We start from the raw sequence: 24461 nt of genomic DNA on the forward strand, positions 1-24461 counted from the left end.
CAGCATTTATTGCCCATCCCTAATTGCCCTTGGGAAGGTGGTGGTGAGCTGTCTTCTTGAACCGCTGCAGTCAACCTAATGCAGGTACACCCACAGTACTGTTAGGAAGGGAGTTCCAGGGTTTTGACCCAGCGACAATGAAGGAACAGTGATACATTTCCAAGTCAGGATGCTGAGTGACTTGGAGGGGAACTTCCAGGTGGTGGTATTTCCATGTATCTGCTTCAATTTCATTTACCTGTCCACTCCCCTTTTCCCTTAATTCCCTGAGAGACCAAAATCTATCTATCCCAGCCAGCACTGTCCAAATATGTGTCAATTTCAGTGAAATAAAATAAAAATACCTGGAAAAACTCAGCCGGTCTGACAGCATCTACGGAGAGGAACACAGTTAATGTTTCGAGCCCGTATGACTCTTCAACAGAACTAAGGAAAAATAGAAAAAAGGTGAAATATAAGCTGGTTTAAGGGGGGTGGGACAAGTAGAGCTGGATAGACGGCCAGTGATAGGTGAAGATAGCCAAAAGCTGTCATAGACAAAAGGACAAAGAGGTGTTGAAGGTGGTGATACTATCTAAGGAATGTGCTAATAGGTGACATTAAGGGTAGAAAGCAGGACGAGCAAGGTACAGATAGCCCTAGTGGGGTTGAGGTGGGAGGAAGGGATCGAAATAGGCTAAAAGGTAGAGATAAAACAATGGATGGAAATACATTTAAAAATAATAGAAATAGGTGGGAAAAGGAAAATCTATATAAATTACTAGAAAAAAGGGGGATCAGAAAAGGGGTGGGGATGGAGGAGAGCGTTCATGATCTAAAATTGTTGATCTCAATATTCAGTCTGGAAGGCTGTAAAGTGCCTAGTCGGAAGATGAGGTGCTGTTCCTCCAGTTTGCATTGAGCTTCACTGGAACAATGCAGCAGGCCCAGGATGGACATGTGGGCGTGAGAGCAAGGTGGAGAGTTGAAATGGCAAGCGACAGGAAGGTCTGGGTCATGCTTGCAGACAGACCGAAGGTGTTCTGCAAAGTGGTCACCCAGTCTGCGTTTGGTCTCTCCAATGTAGAGGAAACCGCATTGGGAGTAGCAAATGCAGTAGACTAAATTGAGGGAAGTGCAAGTGAAATGCTGCTTCACTTGAAAGGAGTGTTTAAGCCCTTGGACGGTGAGGAGAGGTGAAGTAAAGGGGCAGGTGCTGCACCTTCTGTGGTTGCATGGGCAGGTGCCGAGGGAGGGTGTTGAGGTGTAGGGGGTGATGGAGGAGTGGACCAGGGTATCCTGGAGGGAACGATCCCTGCGGAATACCGCCGGGGTGGGTGGGGGAGAAGGGAAGATGTGTTTGGTGGTGGCATCATGTGGAGTTGTCAGAAATGGCGGAGGATGATCCCTTGAATACGGAGGCTGGTAGGGTGATAAGTGAGGACAAGGGGGACCCTATCACGGTTCTGGGAGCGAGAGGAAGGTGTGAGGGCGGATGCGCGGGAGATGGGCCAGACACGGTTGAGGGCCCTGTCAAGCACTGTTGGTGGAAAACCTTGGTTAAGGAAGAAGGAAGACATGTCAGAGGAACTGTTTTTGAAAGTGGCATCATCAGAATAGATGCGACCGAGGTGAAGGAACTGAGAGAATGGGATACAGTCCTTACAGGAAGCGGGGTGTGAGGAGCTGTAGTCGAGGTAGCTGTGGGAGTCGGTAGGCTTGTAATGGATATTGGCGGACAGCCTATCACCAGAAATTGAAACAGAGAGGTCAAGGAAGTGAAGGGAAGTGTCAGAGATGGACCATGTGAAAATGATGGAGGGGTGGAAATTGGAAGCAAAATTAATAAATTTTTCCAGGTCCAGACAAGAGCATAAAGCAGCACCGAAGCAATCATCGATGTACCGGAGAAAGATTTGTGGGAGGGGTCTGGAGTAGGACTGGAATAAGGAATGTTCCACATACCCCATAAAGAGACAGGCATAACTGGGGCCCATGCAGGTACCTATAGCTACACCTTTTATTTGGAGGATTTCAGTGAGTTGGATGGTAGGGTCCTTACAGGGCTTTGAGTTCACCTACAACATCACCTATGAGCCCTCTATGCAGCCCTAATTATGCAAATCATCAGTACAATTGACCCAGTGCAGTTCAGGTGAAGGTCATCCCAATGGTACAGCTCTATCTTTCTTTCATACTAGTGCCAGCCTCCTGTCTCCCAGTTTCGATGAATTTGAGGCCATCCTAAACTCTGTTGCCCATGTCTTAACTCATACAAAATCCCGTTCACCTATCACTCCTGTGCTCATTGACCTACAATAATATCCGGTTAAGCAACACTTTGATATTAAAATTCCCATCCTTGATTTCAAATTCCTCAATGGCAATATTCCTTCTATCTCTGCAACTTCCTTCAGCCCTTCAATCTTCCAAGGTATCTGCACTTCTTCAATTCTGGCCTCTCGAATGTCCCTGATTTTAATTGCTCCACCTTTGGTAGCCATGCTTCAGTTGCCGAGGTCCTAAGCTTTGGAATTCCTTCCCTAAACCTCTCTGCCTTACTAATTCTCTTTCCTCTTTTAAGACACTTCTTAAAATCAATCTCTTTGGTCAAGCTTTTAAGATCTGCCCATATGTTTATCAGATTTTCTTTGACAATACTTCTGTGAGGCACTTTGAGAGCCTTTTACTATGTGAAAGGACATACCCTGCCCAGCGGAGTTGGTTTTGAGTGATTAGTGCCAACATGCTGGGCAAGTTGGTTTGTGAGAGGACGCTTCTGTTGGACTTGTCAGTGGATTTGGAAGATCTTCTCCAGTACCTGGAGAAGGTTATCCAAGTCTCTGAAGAATATAGGAGCACGAGGAACACTGCTGTTGGTAAGCCATGATCTTGCTATCAGGTTGAGATCCCGGTCTTCAAATATCCTTTCCTTTCAGTCAGCTGGCACTTTGGAGGGAATAATGAATTTCATCTCTTATCCCTGCCTTCAGCAAGAGGAGGCTTGCAAGATATGGAAAATGGTCCCCATTTTCCGGTATCTCGCCATTGATCTTAATCGATGAAGAGGAGGTGTTGTGCTGTGGGAGCTGGTTGGAAGGGGACCTTAGTTTGCTGGGTGTTTAGTGAAAGGCCCATTTTTTCCCTGGCTTCAGAGAAGGAGTTGACAAAAACTTGGAGATTAGTTCCTTAGTGAGCGCACATGTAAGTGCCATCTGCATACTGGAACTCAATGACTGAGGTTGGAATGATTGTGGTTTTGGATTGTAGGTGGCCTAGGTAGAACAGGCCCCTGCCATTCTGTAAATTATCTCCATGCCTGTAGCTAGTTTGCTGGAGGTGAGGTGCAGTATTGCAGTGAGGAAGATGGAGAAAAGGGCTGGTGCAATGACATAGCCTTGTGTTACCCCAGTCTTCACTGAGATGGGATATGTATAGGTTTTGTTGTTGAGTATCACAGTTTGTATGCATCGTGGAGTAGGCGGGGGATGGTGACAAATTTCTGAGCGCAGCCAAATTTGAGAAGGATACTCTATAAGCCTCCATAGGCTGACAGAGTCAAAAAAGGCCATGTACAGTGGTTGGTGCTGTTCTTTGCATTTTTCTTGGATTTGCCACACAGTGAAGACCATGCTTCTGGACAAGCCCTGCGGTCACTGGGAAGGGGCGATTGAGGAGGATCCTTGCAATAATCTTCGATGTGGCAGACAGCAAGGAGACTCCTCTGTAGTTATCACATTTAGATTTGTCTCCCTTCCTAATATTGTCCCTGAGAACCTCCAGCATCAACTCTTCTTCTAGATAAGGCATATGAGTTTATGCAGCTGTGCCAGGAGTATAACCCTGCTGTATTTCAGAATTTCAGCAGGGATTCCATCTGCTGCAGAGTTTTTTCAGCTGTTGAATGGCTTTTTCGACTTCACTCTGGACCAGGGTAGTGCCAAGGCTGAGCCAGACAGAGTATTCAGGGTGTTCAGTTGAGAGCATTCAAGTCGAAGACAGAGTTTTTGTTGAGGAGTTCTTTAAAATGTTCTCTCCAGTGAGCACTGACTGCCTCCCTGTCTTTGATAAGCTACCCTCCATGCTTGGCTCACAGCTGAGTGGGCCCTTGAGTGCTGGACCATAGATTGTCTCGATAACACTGAAGAAACAAAGCATGCTGTTGGCATCTATGAGTTGTTGGATCTTCTGCGCTCTTTCTACCCACTATTTGTTCTTCACATTGCAGGTTTCATTCTGTACTGTTATCTTCAGAAAGCTTTAGAATTGCTGCTTTTCTCTTGAGGTATGGCGAAGTTTCCAATCTGTGAAAGCTTTGCCTTAAGCTTGATTAGGTCCTGTATCTCTTGTCCATTTTTGTTAAATCAGTCACAATGTTTCGTGGCAGAGAGGCCATGGACCTTGTCGCAGGTGCTTGTTATGATGCACATTATGCCAACTGGACACTATGGACACACTGTAGCTCATGGTGGCTGGAGTTTGAGAGATTGGCAGTGAGGTGCTAGCTGAGAAGGGCCACTTTGGTGGGATCTTTGAGGCCTTTGGTGTTAATTTTCTTGCAATATTGCTTATGTTGTCTTGTTGTTTGGGGGCCAGGCTGATGGAGATGGTAAATTGGATAAGGCAGTGATCGGTCCAGCAGTCACCGCTACCTGTCATGGTGCTAGTGATATGGTCATCTCTGCGGTCCTTTGTTCAAACAATAATGTAGTCGAGCAGGTGCCAATGTTTGGACCATGGGTGACAATGTCATTTTCTACATATTTCATCAAGAGGAGGATTCTGTTAGAGTTTGCCTTCCCTACCTTTTCCTTGCCAATCACTACATGAAACTACATATAGAAAGTATGTGGATATTGGTGGATGTCACAGTAGTCTCATTGAACAGGTCCTCCACCTTCAGGATTTGGAGAAGAAATTTCCATTCTTTCCTCTACATTTGCCTCAGCTTTTTTCTCTTTCTTTTCTCTGACCCCAAGAAGATTTGTGGCTGGCTGGTGGAGAGGGGAAGATGGGGATCATGCTGTACATAAGGTGCCCAATGTGCGTATAGGACAGGCTTAGTGGGTCAACTGATAATTTGTTGTCATTTGTTATTAAGTGTTTCAGATTGCCTGCAGCCTAGTTCAATTTTTATTCAAAATAACAGTTTCTTCTCTGTGCAAATTTTTATGTATCATTCTGATTCCTAACCAATAGGTAGCTTCACACACTTTTAACATATTACAATCCCTTATCTATTAGTAATTTCTTGTTGCAAAATTTAAAATTTAAACGAACACTAAACTTTTCATTCCAATTATTATTATATGATGTTACCAAACAAGTAAATTATAAAATTAATCAGGTTAAGTATATTCAATTTGGTTGGTTCTCTCTAATCTCAGGTTTAGTTTACTTTTCTGACATTTTTGTGTCATCAATCAGTTCCTCTTGCACTAGCTCCAACCTGCTGGGCATTTTGATGAGATCTTTCTTGTTCCTTCTCAACCACACTCTTATAAGATCTCAGCTGATTGCTTTTATGCAGAACAATTGTTGGTTTCCTTTTATTTTGTAGGTACTGTTACAATCCCCATAGGGATCAATAACTTTTAAAAAATGAATTCCTAGTAACCAAAAGAAAGAATCACATATGATTTCACATTTTAATACTTATACTGTAACAAACAAATTAATATCAATATAAACTAAACATTGTTTAATAGCCAACTAATAACTAATGCACAAGAGAGATACTTCCCATTAACTAATTACACAACCAAAACACTTTATGCCTTGCTCCCAGCAGATTTGTAGCCATGAAGATTCAGTTTCAAGCTCATTCTGACTTTCAGCAGGCTCCCCTCTGATCGCAGCACAGTGAGTCTTCCAAGGTCCTTTGAACATCATTCCATCCAGTCTTCTGAGTATCCCCTAAGTGACTTCCAGTAACAAGGCTCACACCAGCTGAAATGCTCATTAAATCTCCACAAGTCCCATCTCTTTGAATAAAGAATCAGTTCCCACCAGCATCCTGTTTAGTCGCTAACACAAAGGATAAGTATTTTTTTCTGCCTTTGATGGTAGCAGTCGTTTCTATCTCTATCTTAGGGTCTCTCTCAGTCTGTGTGACTATGTCCAGAAAACTCAGTTGCCCTTTTTTTGTGTCAAGATGTTAAAACCTGTCATTTGATTTTCTATATGTTTTGGTTACAAATCACATGGGCCTGTCTCCAGGCAGAATTACGCACACCACCTCTATTCAAAACATTCTGTTTTACTTTAAATTAAAAGGAGGCAGTTTAAAGCATAACCGTCTTATAATTCATAATTCGTATATTGGTAACAGAATTAGATAGAAACTACAATACTGAAACAGCCCATTTGGCCCAACCAGTCCATATGGATTTTTATGCGTTACATCAGCAGTAGTCCTAATAGCATATGCCTGCTCTGCTTCCATATAATTTTATCCTGTTCCTTCACCCACCTTTCTAACCAATTCTTAAAAGTTGGCATGGTCTCTACTTCAACCATTAAGTCTGGAAATAGGTTCCACGGCTTCATAAAATACTGTATGAAATATTCTCCAGCTCTCTGTCCTAAATATATTACATTTAATATTTTATGTGCCCTTGCTCTAGATCCCTCAACAATTGTAAAAGTCTGCTTCTACAGTTTGTCATAATTTTAAACACTTCTATCAGATCATCCCGCAAACATTAATCTAAGGAAAACAGGTACAATTTTTCAGGTCATACTCTTAGAGGGAATTTCAACGGGATAAGTGTGTGGGTTTGGCTACAGACGCAGAATGAAAACTGGGGAAAATGTGAGCATGTCAGAGAGTCGGCTCCAACCTGCCAATTTCAAGATTTAACTCGAGCAGGTAAAGCTGCTTGTGCTCAATCCCTCGGAAAAAACAGGTTTTTTTTATTCAGTCATGGGTTGTGGGCATCGCTGGCTAGGCATTTATTGTCCATCCCTAACATCTCATGAGCAGGTTTTGGTGAGCTGCCTTTTTGGACCATTGCAGTCCATGTGGTGTAGGTACACCCACAGTGCTGTTAGGGAGGGAGTTCCAGGAATTTGGCCCAGCAACAGTGAAGGAATGGTGATTTATTTCCAAGTCAGGATGGGGAGTGACTTTGAAGGGAACTTCCAGGTGGTGATATTCCCATGTGCCTGCTGCCCTTGTCCTTCTAGATGGTAGCTGTCATAGGTTTGGAAGGTGCTGCCTTAGGAGTCTTGGTGAGTTCCTGCAGAGCTTCCTTAGATTGGACTTTGGATGGAGAGCAGAATGAAGAGCACCAGCAGCCTCTTAATGAGGAACCTTGAGCTAGACAGCAAGGAGGGGAAAAGCAGAGATGTGCAGCTCACAATGGGTAATACTTGTGAAACAGGGTAGATATGCATAGGCTGAGGTTCCTTGACATGTCCAAACAACAATGTCCCAGGAAGCACAGATTGTCACATCAGGTGGTGGCAGACATCAGCAGCCTGCTAGGAGAAGACCTGCCTCCAGACCCTGCCAGGGCTCTGTACATCCAGGATGTCCCAATTGGAAGCCCACAGATGCATAAAAAAGGACCCTGCTGGCTTATTTGACAGAGGTGGCAATTATGTCACCTTCACCTGTGCTCATGCCAGTCAGAATGAACGGATGTTCAAGTATGTGTTTCTGGTTGGCTACTCAAAGGTACAGGACACCATCAAATTTACAGGAAACAGGAGTAGGCTATTTAGCCCCTCGAGCCTATTCCACCATTCAATTAGATCATGGCTGGTGTACAGCTTAACTCCATTAACCTGCCTTGGCCCATATCCTTAATACCTTTGGCTAACAAAAACCTAATAATTTCAGATTTAAAATTAGCAATTGATCTAGCATCAAATGCTGTCTGCAGAAAAGAGTTGCAAATTTCTACCATTCTTTGTTTGTAGAAGTGTTTCCATATGTCACTCCTGAAAGGTCTGGTTCTAATTTTTAGACTATGACACCTAGTTCTAGACTCCCCAGCCAGCAGAAATAGTTTCTATCTACCAGACCTGTTCATCTTACATGTCTATCTGGGCACCCCTAAAGCAACAAGAATTCTTTGTCCATTCCATTCTATCTGATGTACAGCTGCTGTGCAACCACAAAAAATATGTTTCTGCAGATGTGTGCAAGATTTCCATGGAGCTACCATAACTCCTTTGTCTTGCAACAGTCTAAGCTCTCTAACGTCAGCAGACCTGGAAGCAGGCATAAGGTGGAGCTGCTAGGAAACAAGTGATACCCACTTCCAACTTGGCTGATGACGCCAGTCAGAGACACAGTGAGAAATGAAGCCTGTCAGCTCTACAATGAATGTCATGTGACAACCAGATTTGTCATTGAACAAGCCATTGATTGACATGCTGAAGATGTGCGTCAGGAAGGCAGCTCACCACCACCTTCTCAAGGGCAATTAGGGATGGGCAATAAATGCTGGTCTATCCAGTGATGCCCACATCCTGTGAACAAATAAGGGTGCTGAGACGGGTCTAAAGACCCAACAGCCAGCCAGGTCCAGAATGTCACAGTGTGCTGCACCCTGCATGATATTGCACAGCAGCAATGTTTAGAACTGCAGGAAGAACAAGGTGCATAGCTCAGATCCTCTTCAGGCACAAAAAATGAGGAGGAGAAGAATGAAGATGATGAGGGCAATTCATCACTAGCTGCTCACAATGCTGTCCATGAAGCCATTATCATTGCAAAATCATGTAGATTACACAAATGGACAGATATCAAAAGCACATGAAATGGACTCTTGCCTTGCTCTCTCCCCTGCACACTCCAGCCTCATTGGCATAAGGCAATCCCGTAAACCTCTTGCAAATCCAGCCTTCCCATTCATCATCAAAAAAGCTAAAAGGCACCTTGCTTACAGCAACCAAGAATGGACAAGACAGAAAAATGGTCCATAAGAACTAAATCTACAAGATTGAACTAAAGAACACAAACTTCACAACATAATATTTTGTCACATACCCATGTGCAAACCCTTGTGCAACTACAAAGCTTTACTATCCCTGTACCTTCCTGCGTAGGGTAACCCCTGTGGCTTCAACAAAGGTAGAGGTAGGCTGCTCAACTTCTTGCTCTTACTGCTGAGATGTTCTTGGCCAACATCCACTGAGTTTTGGAGTCTCTAAGAGCCCCATCAAAAACTGCTCCATTGGGATGTGTACAGGGGCAGACCCGGCCATTGGAACAAGAGATAGCATGGCAGATATTAACGGGGTGGGGGGGTCCCTTGGGGGGCAATAAATGAAAATGTAAGCATTTTGAATGGTGTCACACTATTATGTTGCTCTCATTACAATCCCTCTCATGGTCCAGCCACCTTTCACTGGCATCATTGTGCTGGTGAGCACTTTGGTGCAGATCAGTACAGCTCTGTAAAACTACAGCAAACATCTACTATCATATTAATATGACACATGTTGGCACTCAGAATGATCATGACCGTGGTCAAGGCATGCATGGGCTCATTTGATTGCAGCATTTGATGTTCCAAGGAGCTGGCCATTCTATTCATGGAAAAATATCATTTCAATGCCCTCCAACATCAACACATTCAGGCTTGAGGCAAACTATTCTGTTTTCTCTGTAATGATCTTTGTGCTTGGAAGACCCATCAGTACATTACACATCCAGTGTTGGTGCTTAATGGTTGTCTTTTCCATCAACAGTCCCCAGAATACAACATCTGCACTCATCTGATACGGACTCCCCACTGCTGTGCCTGTCACCACCATCTGTTGAATTCAAGTGTCATATGACTGGAGGTGGTCCAGGAGGTCTGCCCCAGGAGCATTGAGACCATTGGTTATTGAAAGAGCAGTTAAAATGGCATGCAGTATCCTGAATCACACACTCACACTGATATTTCACTCCAGATCCTCTTTTCTGATTCTTGCTTGTCTGATGAGGCTGGTTTTGCTTTGGTCTTTGCACTCTTCAGCAAAATGGTTCCTTTTTTGCATTGCATACACAAATTTACAATAACTGGACATTTATTCCGCTTTGATTTTAAGAATAAAGAAATCTCCTTTTTAAGATGGAGATGTGGAGATTTTTTTCTCTGAAGACTGCAAGTATGTGAAATTTTCTACCCCATAAAGCAGTGGAAGCTGTGCCAGTGAATTTATTCTAGGCAAAGTTAGACTGATTTTTGATAGACAAGGGAGTCAATGGTTATGGGGGCAGGTGGGAAAGTGGAGTTGACCAGAACCAGATCAGCCATGATCTTAATGAATGGCAGAGCAGGCTCGAAAAGGTGAATGGCCTACTCCTGCTAAGTCCTATGTTTGATTTCCACTACATACTCAAAGTCAATGAACAATTGGCCAACTGGTTCTTTCCCATTGTATAAAATTAATCAGTTTCACTAACTTTATGTATAATACTTCTTGTACTGCTAATATTTTTCCTGTTTAACTTTAGATCTGATCCCTAGTTTTTTGATTCCTAGGAAGATCTTTTTCGGGGTATTTAGTACTTACCCATGGAAGTCTCGTGGTGCAGTGGTAGTGTCTCTATCCCTGGGCCAGAAGTTCCAGCTTCAAGCTCCTAGGACTCGTTGGCCACAGAAGGTGTATTCATAATGTGGCCAAATAGGTTGATTATCAGCCTATAAATCTTTCCAGTATGCCTGATGGCATGTAGTAACATCAGGACAGTTTCTTGATCAGCCGTACAACAGAAGGCAATGGCTAATCATTGCAGTACTTTGTCAAGCATAATCATGGCCTAATCCAATGGAAGTCCATGGTCGCCAATGCCTTCTTAGGGCATGTTACCTGAAGGAGGAGGAGGAGGTATTGGTCCAAATGTTGTGGGCCAATAGTAGCGAACACTGAGAAGTTCGCTGATACTAAGGGCCAGAACAGCACCACAACTTCCAGGGCACCCACACTCAAGTATGGAAGCTGCAGTGTGCCTGAATGGGCTCTGGGCGATGATGGTTAAGACCTGTCAGAGTGAAAACATGGGCCAATTGTTCTGGTTTTACCGCAGTCCTCCTCAGTCACCACCTTGGGAGGACGGGGGTGGGACGGGTGGCAGTGTGAGTAGTGCAGAGCTTTATTTTAAATTGCTTCTCCTCGTTCTTCATACCAAAATGAATCACTTCACACTTCTAAGCATTAAATTCCATTTCACTTGCCTGCCGATTCCACCGACCTCTTGAAGTTCCTCCCCACAGTTCTCAATACTTGCACATTTTGTGTCATTCACAAATGTTGAAATTATGCACTGTACACCCAAGACTAGATCATTAATATATATCATGAAAAGCAGGGGTCCTAACACCGACCTCTGGAAACCCCCACTATACAGCTTTCCTCCAGTCTGAAAAACAATTGCTTAGCATTGACAAGGCCCTCAACCATGTCCAACCCATCTTTCATGCCTCTGCCCTCACAACTTCCTCTCCCTCCCAGGACCATGATAGGGTCCCCCTTGTCCTTACTTTTCACCCCACCAGACTCTGCATTCAAAGGATCATCCTCCATCATTTCTGTCAACTCCAGCATGATGCCAGCACCAAACACATCTTCCCTTCACCACCCCCCACCCCCCCCCCCCCACCCCCACCTTAAGCATTTCATAGGGACTGTTCCCTCCAGGACACCCTGGTCCACTCCTCCATCACCCCCTACTCCTCAGCCCCCTCCCACAGCACCTTCCCATGCAATTGCAAAAGGTGCAACATCTGCCCCTTTACTTTCCCCCCTCCTCACTGTCCAAGGGCCCAAACACTTCTTTCAAGTGAAGCAACACTTCACTTGCACTTCCCTCAATTTGGTCTACTGCAGTCACTACTCCCAATGTGGTCTCCTCTATATTGGAGAGACCAAACGCAGACTGGGTGACTGCTTTGCAGAACACCTTTGGTCTGTCCACAAGCATGACCCAGACCTTCCTGTTGCTTGCCATTTCAACACCCCCCTGGTCTCATGCCCACATGTCTGTCCTTGGCCTGCTGCAATGTTCCAGTGAAACTCAACGCAAACTGGAGCAACAGCACCTCGTCTTCCGACTAGGCACTTTACAGCCTTCCGGACTTAGCATTGAGTTCAACAACTTCAGATCATGAACTCTCTCCTCTATCCTCACCACATTTTGATCTCCTTCTTTCAAATATTTAGCTTTTAATTTTTATATATATATATATCCATTATTTTTTAAAAATTATTTCCATTCATTGTTTTATCCCCATCTTTTAGCCTATTTTGATATTTTCTCCCATACCATCCTCTCCCCCCACCCCACCCCCACTAGGGCCATCTGTCACTTGCTCATCCTGCTTTCTACTTTTAATGTCACCATTAGCACATCCTATCACCACCATCACCACCCCTTCGACCTTTTGTTAATGACATCTTTTGCAATTTCTCCTTTGCCTCCAGCTATGACTGATGTTCCATCCAGCTTCACCTGTCCTACCTCCTTAAACATTATATATTTCACCACATTTCTACTCTTTAGTTCTGAAGAACAGCCATATGGACTCAAAACGTTAACTCTGTCTTTCTCTCCACAGATGCTGTCAAACCTGTTGAGCTTTTCCAGCAATTTTTATTTTTGTTCCCGATTTCCAGCATCCGCAGTATTTTGCTTTTATCTTATTGCTTACCATTACTCTGTTCCCTGTCACACAGCCAAATTCGTATCCATGCCATTACTGCCCCTTTTATTCCATGGGTTCTAACTTTGCTGAGAAGCCTGTTATGTGGCACTTTACCAAATGCCTTATAGAAGTCCACGTACACACTCAGCTGCATTATTGTCATCAAACTGTTACCTCATCAAAAATCTAAAGCAAATTAAACACAATTAGCCCTTAGCAAGTCTGTGCTTGCTTTCCTTCATTAATCTTCATTTGTTCAAGGGCTGTTAATTTGTCCCTAATTATCGCTTGTAAAAACTTTCCCACCACCGATGTGAAGTTGTTCTGGGTTTATCCTTACACCATTTCTTGAGCAAGAATGTAACATTTACAATTCTCCAGTCTTCTGGCACTACCTCTGTATCTAAGATTAGAGGATTATAGCCAGTGTCTCTGCAATTAACACCCTTGCTTCTCTATGTATCCTCAGATGCATTCCATCTAGTTCTGGTGACATACAAACTTTAAGTACAGCCAGCCTACCTAATATCTCTTTATCAATTTTTAGCTCACCCACAATCTCAACTACCTCCTCTTTCACTATGACTTTGGCAGCATCTTCTTCCTTGTTAAAGACAGGTGCGAATTATTCATTTAGGGCTTCAGTCAAATTTGTTCCTCTTTATCTTTCCATTAGCTGGTAGGCCATAGAATACACCCAGCAACATAATGGCACATCTATTGTTTCTTAATTCTATCCAAACAGATTCTGTCCTCGACTCCTCTAGGATATCTACTCTCTCTCGCACTGTAATGTTCTCAATCAATACTGCTGCCCCTCCTACTTCCTTTCCTTTCCTATAATTTCTGAACAACATGCATCTAGGAATATTCAGTACCCAGTCCTGTCCTTTTTTTTTGAGCCAGGACTCTATGATCACTACATCATATTTCTATATGGCTATCTGCACCTGTTGGTGCAGCTCACCAATATTATTTACCACACTCCATGAATTTACACACACGCACAGTAAGCCTAATTAAGACCTTATTACATTCCCTTATACTCTCACTCCACCTAATACCTCACCATTTCCTGCTTTAGTGCCATCTGTTTTTCCCAATTCTCTGCGCACCTTGTTTTGCCTCTCTATTGCCACCTCCTGATTCCCACACTCCTGCAAGTTAGTTTGAACCCTCCCCTGTAGAACTAGCAAATCACCCTGCAAAAGCATTGGCCCCTGATGATGCATTGCAGACTGTCTTTTTAAGCTTTCCCCTTCTTTTAGTGTTTCTCAATATGACGTAGGAATGACAGGCAGCATGGATCATGGCATTTTACAGAACGTGGGATACTTAAGGCTTCAAGCACTAGTCTTTGTAAGAATTTCCGATTGTGTTTGGGTAAGAGGCACTGGGTGAAGGGTTACAACTGAAGGGAGAGCAAATGAAGGAATTTGTAGGAAAGGAAACAAAAAGATCTGATAATGCTGCAAACCCACATTAATTGCTTATTAGTCTGAGCAAGGTATCCTACTCATCCTGTCTTCAAATAGCAGTTAATGCAGGCACAAGCACATTTATTACATACTGCCATGTGCATGCAAAAGCGCTGTTACAAAATATGCACTCCTCTCGAGGGATTACTGAGATGCAGACGGCCATAGAGCAAGTAGTGCCTTTGGAAAAGAGTCTCCAATGCATTAAGAGCGCAAGCACAGAAGAGTTCTCCCAGGAAGGTTAAACTCCTTGTCATGAAGAGATATTAATGTCTATAATATTATTAGGAATTATTTTTAAATTGGGCTTGTAGTAGGGTCTGTGTCTATGTGTGTGTCTTAACTGGACTAAAGCCAGCTAGACTGGGAACTTTGATGTATAGTAGTTTGAGATGCTAATTCATAAACGTAAGGAGTAAAAGGTAAAGTGCAATTTGCATTTGCTGAATAAACCATTCAAAAGAATAGTTAAATCTTGCACCTCGCTGGGAGATGCCAAGTAATGTGTTCACTTTACTAATAAAATTGGTGAAAGGATTGTTAGGAAAGGTAAAATTTAAAAAACCTAGAAATACAATGGAAAATGTACATTCACAAGGGAAGCTAGGTATAGACAGAAAGAAGTTTGTGTGTATAGGTCAGAGGCATTTAAGATCTAACCAGCATGTAAGCCTACAACTGTCTGCAAAGGAACCAAATTGCAAGGGACCTCATTTTGAATTCTTAAGATCAAATATGCTTTGCTTGGTGTCTGTTTGAAGTCTATGGGTTATTGCTGCCGTGGTGAAGATTTACCTGGGAGTGATTAATTTAGGGATTTGTTTAGAAGTTATTATGGTAGTAATTTATAGATATGTGTATGTGTTTAATTTGTTGTTAAATTAATAAATGTTTAATTTGGTTTTATATTTTTAAATCTCTTGAGGCTTGGTGGTTTTATTCCTGAATTCAGAGCTTCATCTCAAACGAACCAATTGAAAATATAGGTTATGACAGTTGTTCAGGATTCCCTCTGGGATTTAAACAACTTAGCCTTTTATTAACTGCTGTCATAACATTATACAATTCAGGATTCCTTCCAATGGACCAGGAGAGGAAGAGGGATCACCTAAGGATGCTGCCCCTTTAATAAAAGCCTGCCCCTAGAGTCAATGAATCACCCTTCTCTGTTGCTCAGAATCTCACATTGAAGCAAGCTACCACTTCCTTGTCTGCATCAGACAACACAGTGAAGCCAGCAGGAGCACTGAAATGCAAAGGAAGAACAAACAGCTGCATTGGGTCAGAAGGGAAGCAAGTGGTGCTTTGGGAAGAAAGAGGAAGACTGAAATTATTCCTTCTTTTCAATTTCCAGGGATTTCTAGGCTTGCAGGGCTTCACCCTCAATGAGAATGGGGATGTTTGTGGAGACTCTTCCTCCAGTTAGTTGTTCAGTTGTCAATGGCCGTTCTTGACTGGATGTGGAAGGACAGCAGAGCTTAGATCTGATCCATTGGTTGTGGGATCACTTAGCTCTGTCTATAATACACTGCTTCTGCTATTTAGCATACATGTAGTCATATATTGTAGCTTCAGGTTGGCAACTCATTTTTAGGTATAGTTGGTGCTGCTGCTGGCAGGCTTTTCTACACTCCTGACTGAACCAGGGTTGTTTGCCTGCATTGATGGTAATGATAGAGTGATGGCTATGTAAGGCTATGATATCAAGTGCAGTTGAAGACGGTTCTGCTGCTAATGGCCCATGGTACCTCATGGATGCCCAGTTTTGAGCTGCCAAATCTTTTCTGATCTATCCCAATTAGTATTTTATAAGCTATTTAATATTCCACAAATATTTCCACTATTAATCACCGAATGTTAACTTTCAGTCGAAGGGTGCAAATCTTCACTCATCCAACACAATATCACTACTCCAACGTTTCACCAATGTCGTTATTTTTATTCTTCACTTTCTTCTAGTTTCTCTTTACCGAGTCAAATTTTTGGAATTATTTCATTCCAGAATGTCTAAAAATGAAAGAAATACACTTGGAATGCGTACACCTCAAGCTAAACTGGTTAAAGTCCAATGGCATTGGTCTATCTTGGGAGATGATGGACTGCACCTGGGGTATATATCAATTCTGTTTTGAACATTGCCTGTTGTGGCTTTAGAGGCAGAGTCCCTTCTGCATCTACCACAGATGAATAGTGTTGGTCCGAGATTGACTGATGTTTTCAACCATCTGGCAGGCTGTCTTTTCCGCCATCTGGTCATTTCATTTATCTTCTGCTTTTTCCAGGCCCTTCCTAACTGCTCATCTCTAGGCACTCTGGTCAACAGCAAGGAATTCCCATGTGAACACCAATCCCAGTGAACTTGAGGTGTCACTTGCAGACAGCCTTGTATCACAGATGTGGGCAGCTTGTTGGTCTTGTGTCAATAGCAAGCTCACCATAGAGCTTGTCTTTACAGATGTGGCTATCATCCAGGCAGCTCACGTGGCCAAGGGTAAAAGTACATATTGTTACAGTATTTTAAATATCACTACAATTTGCATTTTGAAAGAAAAAGATGAATGATGTTGCAAAGAATTCAACTTACCATCGGAACCAAACTTGTGTTTTTAAATATTTAATAATCACACTAAATGTATAATCTGAAAACAAATTCAATCTACTAGTTTCTTCTAGACTACTTTAGGCTGGTGGTTTTGTAGCAAAACTGTTAAACTGAATGTAATGTCTTTAAAACATGCTTCATAAGAAAAAAAAGGTCATTTTAAATTTTCCAGACTCAGTGAGCCAGTGCAGACACGATGGGCCGAATGGCCTCCTTCTACACCATTACAATTCTGTGATTCCCTAAACCTTGCCCGAATTTCCCATCTTCACATATTTCTATCGTATGATTTCTGACCAGATCTTGAAAAGGCACGAGTGTATGCCCCTTGCATAATTGATAAACTTTTCTAACAACTGTACAATTTTACATTCTGCTTTTAAAAGAACACCAAACATAAAATTCAGATGCCATACAATTCTTTGTAGAGATTGTAGAATGTTGCTGTTGAATACAAAAAAAGCAAATAGCACAGTGCACTGTAATTTTTATTAACAGGATTTAAAAAGTTATTATTCCATCTACAAGTTCTTTATGCTGTACACTGTGAAACTAAAATCCATCATTGAGGGTCCAGTATTTTTCTTTGCACATTGCCACATCTTCAAAATTTGTAAAACATACAGCTGGGAACAAGCTCTGCTTCTGTAAGTACCTGAATAAGGAAGAGACAAAAAGAAACTTAGATATACCACATCCACCTCATGACACTCAGCAACATTTTAAATTATAAGATCTCCATGACACTACTTTTCTACACAGAAAAAGGATCCTGACAAAGTCAGGCTAATACATTCCACCTTCCATTGTAAATTCACAAACATGTTGAACAAAAACAAGCTAATTATGAATGAATTTCAAATACAAATACGAATATGCTTTTCATAGATTCTCTGGATCAGAGATTCTAACATGATTAGAATATAAGTTCTAGTGAAAGACAGGCTTTGAAGAAATAACCTAAGAGTTCATGTTAAACAAAAAAGTGTCTTAATGGCTGAAATGGTGCAAAATTAACTAGACATTTTAATATTAGGAGTACATCACATACACAATGGAATTCTATTCTGTATGATTGACTGGGGCAAATAAAATGCACATGACTAAATTTTCATCCAAATGGGTAACCATATTATTAACTGCCTAGGGTGGAAGACAGGATTTTGTAATAATCTACGTGTTTCCTGGCTGACATAATTTATTTGCATCAGCATTCCACATATTGCAATAAATGGAAGACAAAACTTGCAAAAATGAAAGCGGCTTGCATCCAAGGTTGCTAAATCGGGGTAGAAATAGTTAAGGACTTGCCATGATCTTTCAGTCTTCCCTAGACCCAAGGTAAGTGCCAAAAGATTGGAATTACAAATATGACAACCTTATTTAAGAAAGGGTCTAAGGACAGTCTTAGCAACTACAAGCCAGTTAATTTAACATAAATGGTGGGTCAGGTTTTAGAAACATTAATCAGGGAAAAGTATCAGCAGGCAGTAAGAGAGGTTTGAGTTAGTTAAGGAGAGCCTGCACAGATCTGTAAAAGTCTGATCATGCTTGACTAATCCGTTTGATTTTTTTGGTGAAGTAACAGAGAAGGTTGATGAGGGAAATGAAGTGGATGCTGTCTATTGGGATTTTAAGAAATAGTTTGGCAAAGTACCACTTAAAAGGTTGGTTAATAAAATTGTGGTTCATGGAACAGGAGGGTCAGTGCCAATTTGGATGAAAAGATTGGCTTAAGGTCAGAAAAGTGTGAATCATGGTAAATGGTTATTTTTCAGATTAGGGGATGTTAGACAATGGTGTTCCCCAAGGGTCAGTGCTAGGACCACTGCTTTGATAAATGTATATAGTTGACTTGGATATTGGAATGCAGAGTAAAATGTCAAAATTTGCTAATGATAACAAACTTGGAGGAGTGGCAAACAGTGAGGATGGTGCTAATAGACTTGGACAAAACATTGATAGTCTCGCAGAATGGGCAGGCAAATGGGAAATGGAATGTAATACAGAGAAGTGTGAGGTAATGTATTTCGGCAGGAGAGATAGGGCGAGATAATATAGACTCAATGGTACAGTTCCAAAAAGTAATGTCCAGGGACAGAGGGACCTGGGGGTTCATGTGCATAGATCTTTGAAGGTGGCAAAACATATTGAGAAGATATTAGCAAAGCTTCTAGGCTTTATAAATAGAGGTGTGGAGTACTAAATAGGGAAGTTATGCTGAACCTTTATAAAGCTCTGACTTGCCCACAACTCAAGTATTGCATCCAATTCTGGTCACCACACTTTTTTGAGAGTGTCTTTGAGACGGTGTCAAGGAAATATGCCAAATGATTCCAGGGATGGAGGATTTTAGCTACAAGGTTAGGTAAGAAAGGCTAGGATTGTTCTCCTTGGGGCAAACGAGATTGAGCAGAGAACTGGTAGAGGTGTACAAGATTATGGCAGGTTTGGATAAGATAAGTTGTTCCCATTAGCTGATGGTATGAAGACTAGGGGACACAGATTGAAGATTCTGGGCTAGAGAATGAGCAGGAACCTGAGGATAAAGTTTTTTATGCAGTGAATGTTAATAGCTTGTAACTCGCTGCCCATGAGGGTGGTGGAAGGTAAAGATGATCAATGATTTCAAAAGGAAATTGAATGGGAACTTGAGGAAATAAACTTGCAGAGCTACAGAGATAGAATGGGGGAAATGGTACTGACTGGACTGCTCCATGGACAGGCGGCAAGGATTCAAAAGGGTGAATGGTCCCTTTCTGCACCATAAATAAATTATTCTTATGATCTTAAAAAACTGAAAAGTTAAACTGGACTAATAAAAGCATAGATTGAAAAAATCTGATTAACTTTTCTGCTAACGTATCATATTAAAGGTATGAAAGGTACAAAAAAGTAATGCTAAATAATATCAACAGTAGAACTAGTTGTCCATTTACCACTGACAAGTTTGTAGGGCATTTCATGATTAACCCCCAAAATTTAGGACCATTCAAATTTCAGAGCACTGAACCAATAAACACTTATGCATTCTAAACAGATTTATATTTTCTTTCCTTGCCCAAAAATAACTCTGCCTGCATGAATATTTTCAAAAGCTTCAACAAATGCAACAACTGTAGGCTCGAAACCCTGCAAGATTTGAGATTTGTATGAAGTTCAGAAAATCCCTTAGGCAATCTAACCCCAGCATGACCTGGGCAATCAAGGCAACTCAGATGTTTGAGTAAATTGCAGTCCATAAGATGCAGAAAGGAAAAGTACCAATGTAGTCCTATTCCTTACATGGTTCAGATCTTCAATGAAGTGCTTAAATGATGAAATTTATATGTACTTCAGTGCCTGTAATGTAGAAATGGTGTATTGGTTTGTAATTATAATATAATTTTAATTCAACATTACCCTTTAATATTCCGTCCACCACTTTCCTAATACCTGTTGAATTTGTTTGTCTAGTTTTGTTGACACATGCTTGTTACATGCTTGCACATTTTTAACCTGATTACTTAGTCTACATATACAATCTTCGATGCACGTCACATTGCAATTCAGCCTTCAGGTTGCAAACATGCTTCTGGAATAAAATACTTTTATTATTAGGGCTGGAATGTTCAATTTGTTTTCAAAGCACGTATACCTGAACTAAATTACAATAGTATAGCACTTAGCCAGTTGAGAGTTAAGGTGGACAAATTCAGGCTATGCTAATCAAAAAAAACACACTAGAATCTCAGCTAGCTCACTATCACCTTCTCAAGGGCAAATCAGGATGGACATTAAACGTTGCCCTTGCCAGCAATGCCAACATCCAATGAAAAAATTGAACTTATCCCTACATGAAAATCGGAAACTATATCACTCATCTAAACTAATGCATGCTGTAGTGCCTAAAAATTAAGTGCATGCACTGAAAGGTTCACAGCATTACTCTTGCTCTGATAGTGGTTAAACTTAAGATGGCATTCTGAAATGCCTGTAATAAATCTTTGAAAGTGCCATACAATTAACCATGAATTAAAATTTGGTCTCATTCGCCCATGACAGTTCAATGGGTAAATAGATGGTATGGCAGAAGAATTTATGCACTGTTTGTGCTTAGTTAACTTATCTCAGGCAGGGTAACAGTGAGGGCATTCAGTAATCAAAGCTAATGCATGGGGAGTGGAGAAATCAGCCACTGCTCCTAAATATCATCAAATGACAATGAAGTATGGCCTCTCATGAGAGTTACTGGGGGCTTGGGCTGTGAAACTGTACCATAGCCAAAGTTAGCACTTCCATGAGAGGAAGATTAGAAAAAAATAACTTAAAAATCATAAATCGATCTTTTGTTACCCAATACAAAGTTATGTATTACCATAAGGTGTTTAGTAATATACATTTTAAGGCCTTCTCAGGGAGCAGTGTCTGACCAATGATGTGTCTGTAAATAAATAACCAAATCTTTTATCTTTTATTTAGTAATCGTGTTCACTAATAAAATCCTTATTTATTGTTTTAGCAAAGAGCCATGACAATTGGAAATTTTGTTTTTCCACCAGGTGTCAGTGCAGCTCTTTAAGTACTTTCATTAGAAATTGAAATAACTTGCCTACTAATGAATACATATTCACTGTTTGTTGCACTTCATAAATTTTACAGTTGTTTAGTTTCTTCCGTACACTGTTTTAATATTGATGAATGAATCAGACATTATAGCACAGAACAGGGCTATTGGGCCCATCGAGTCTATGCCAGCTCTCTGTAGAACATCCAACTAGTCCCATGCTCCCACACTATCCCCATAATCCTGCAAATGCCAATCCAATTTCCTTTGAAATCATTGATTGTCGCCACTTCCACCACTCTCTGAAGCAGAGTGTTCCAGGTCATTACCACTCACTACATAAGAAAGTTCTTCCTCCCACTTGCATCTCTTGGCCATAACCTTAAATCTGTGTCCCCTAGTTCTTGTACCAACAACTAACAGGAACAGATTTTCTTTGTCAACCTTGTCTAAGCCTAGCATAATCTTGTACACTGCCACCAAGATCTCCCTTCAATCTCCTTTGCTCCAAAGAGAACAACCGCAGCTTCTACAAGCTCATCTTGTAACTAAAATTCCTTATCTCTGGAACCATTCTGCTAAGTCTCTTCATCCTCTCAAGGACCCTGACACCCTTCCTAATGTGTGGTGATCAGAATTTGACACGATACTTTAGTTATAGCCTAAACAGAGTTTCATAAAGTTCAGCTTAACTTCCCAGTTTGATACTCACTACCTCTATTTATGAAGCTCAAGATCCCATATGCTTCCCATATGCTTTGCTAATTAGTGTCTCGTCTTGCCACCTTCAAAGGTCTATGCACATGAACTCCCAGATCACTATGCCCCTGCACATTCTTTAGAACTGTGCCATTAAGCCTATATTGCCTCTCCCTAACCCTTCTTCCAAAATGCATCATCTCATGCTGCTCTGTATTAAATTCATAAGACCATAAGACATAGGAGCAGAAATTAGGCCATTCGGCCCATTGAGTCTGCTCCGCCATTCAATCATGGCTGATAAGTTTCTCAACCTCATTCTCCCGCCTTCTCCCCGTAACCTTTGATCCCCTTACCAATCAAGAACCTATCTATCTCGGTCTTAAATACACTCAATGACCTGGCCTCCACAGCCTTCTGTGGCAATGAATTCCACAGATTCACCACTCTCTGGCTAAAGAAGTTTCTCTTCATCTATTCCCTTTAGGGTCTTCCCTTTACTCTGAGGCTGTGCCCTCGGGTCCTAGTCTCTCCTACTAATGGAAACATCTTCCCCACGTCCACTCTATCCAGGCCTTTCAGTATTCTGTAAGTTTCAATCAGATCCCCCCTCATCCTTCTAAACTCCATCGAGTATAGACCCAGAGTCCTCAAACGTTCCTCATATGTGAAGCTTTTTTTTTTCCCTTTTTTTTTACCGCGACACTTTCCAAGGCTGTGTCCTGTTGCAGTCATCTTCACTATTTGCAATTGTGGTATCACTAGCAAATTTTGAAACTTTATTCTGTATTGCAATGTCCAAGTCATTTATAAATATCAAAAAAAGCAATGATCCTAGCACTGACCTTGGGGAATATAAAGTCTGTAAAACAACCATTTACCATAACTCACTGCTTTCTGTCTTTAAGCCATTTTTTTAAATTCAAGTTGACACTGACTTGCCTATTCCATGAGCCTCAATTTTGTTAACCACACTTTTATGTGGTAAGTTGTCACTTGCTTAAAATCCAGAAAGACAACATCCATTGCATTCCTTTATCAACCTTCTCTGGTGCTTCGTCAAAAAAATTAAATTAGGTCAGTCAAGAATGATCTGCCTTTTATAAATCCATGCTGGTTCTCCTTAATTAACTCAAACCTCTCCAAACTAGATTTCCAGCATTCGCAGTATTTTGCTTTTACCTCTCCAAACTCCTGTTTCTAAAGCCCTACTCACCACTCGTATTAAATTCACTCATGTCTAGTCTAGTTACTAGGCATGTCTTTACACCTTTCTTGATTAAGTGTCTCACATTTGCCACTCTCCAATCCTCTGGCACCTTCCCCTGGTTCTAGGGATGATTGGAAAATTATGGTAAGTCTTTCCTCTAACTCAACCCCGCATTGCCTTTAGCAACCTGGGCTGCAAGCCATCCCGACCAGGTGGTTTATTCATTCTATGTATTGCCAATCTTTCCAATACATCCTGCCCATCAACTGTCACCCATCCGTTACCACTACCAACTCCACTTCTACCGATATTTTGTCAGCATCTTCTTCCTCAATAAACACCGATACAAAGTACTCACTAAATACTTAACTCGGAGCCTCTAACATACATCATCTTCTTTGCCTCTAATAGGACACCACCCAACTTTTACTACCTGCTTACTATTTACATGCCAGAAGATGTTGGCGTTCCCTTTTATCAAAACTGCCATTGCATTCTTATATTTTCCCTTTGCCAGTCTTACTTTCCTCTTCATTTTCCAACTTAGCTTATTGCATTTGGCCTGGTTCTCAGTTGAAGAATTCGCCTTGCATGCATCATACACCCTCTTTTTTTGTTTCATCATATTCTCTATGGCCCTTGTCAACCTAGGAACCCTGGCTTTGGTCCTCCACCTTTTGCCCTTTTTGGGATGAACCTAGCCTGCAGCTGAAACATCTCCTCCTGAAGATAACCCATTGTCCCATTAGTTTTTCCTGCTAATCATGGATCCATTTTGCCCTGGCTAGGTCCCACTCATTTCACTGAAGTTAGGCCTCCACCAATTGGAACTTTCAATTGTTTCATGCTCGTCTCCATTACTGATCAAAACCATATGATGCAATGGACACTCTTATCAAGGTATTCACCCACAAATACTTGGTCCACCTCATCTCCAACACCAGATCGAGCAAGGCCTCTTTTCTAGTTGGACTAAGAACATACAGGTCAAGAAAGTTCTCCTGAACACAGTTCAGGAAATTCTCCCCATCCTCTCCCTTCACTCCACCATTATCTCAATCAATATTTATATAATTAAAGTCCCTCAATATCAACACTCTATAGTTCTTGCACATCTCTAATTTCCCTTCAGATTTGCTCCTCTATATCTCTCTCACTATATGAACGCTCATAGAACACCTCATCGTATTTGGCCTGGCTCTCGCTTGAAGGATTACCTTGCATATACCCTCTTTTTGTTTTGGCAATTGTGCTTTAAAGTTGATCAAATATTGAGATGATATGGCTATTTTCTTACTGA

At 41.5% G+C, this 24461-nt stretch overlaps 1 protein-coding gene across 4 annotated transcripts in view; it reads right to left on the minus strand.

Moving 5' to 3' along the window:
* Nucleotides 1-17176: 17176 nt before the first annotated feature.
* Nucleotides 17177-24461, minus strand: part of tdrd3 (tudor domain containing 3) — a 160709-nt gene continuing 153424 nt past the window's right edge. For all 4 annotated transcript variants that reach the window (XR_005944469.1, XR_005944470.1, XR_005944471.1 and 1 more), the window contains one exon: nt 17177-17361. The gene's annotated coding sequence lies outside the window, so the exon portion shown is untranslated. The remainder of the gene's footprint in view (nt 17362-24461) is intronic.

Source organism: Carcharodon carcharias, chromosome 11 (assembly GCF_017639515.1).
Source record: "Carcharodon carcharias isolate sCarCar2 chromosome 11, sCarCar2.pri, whole genome shotgun sequence".
Taxonomy (NCBI): domain Eukaryota; kingdom Metazoa; phylum Chordata; class Chondrichthyes; order Lamniformes; family Lamnidae; genus Carcharodon; species Carcharodon carcharias.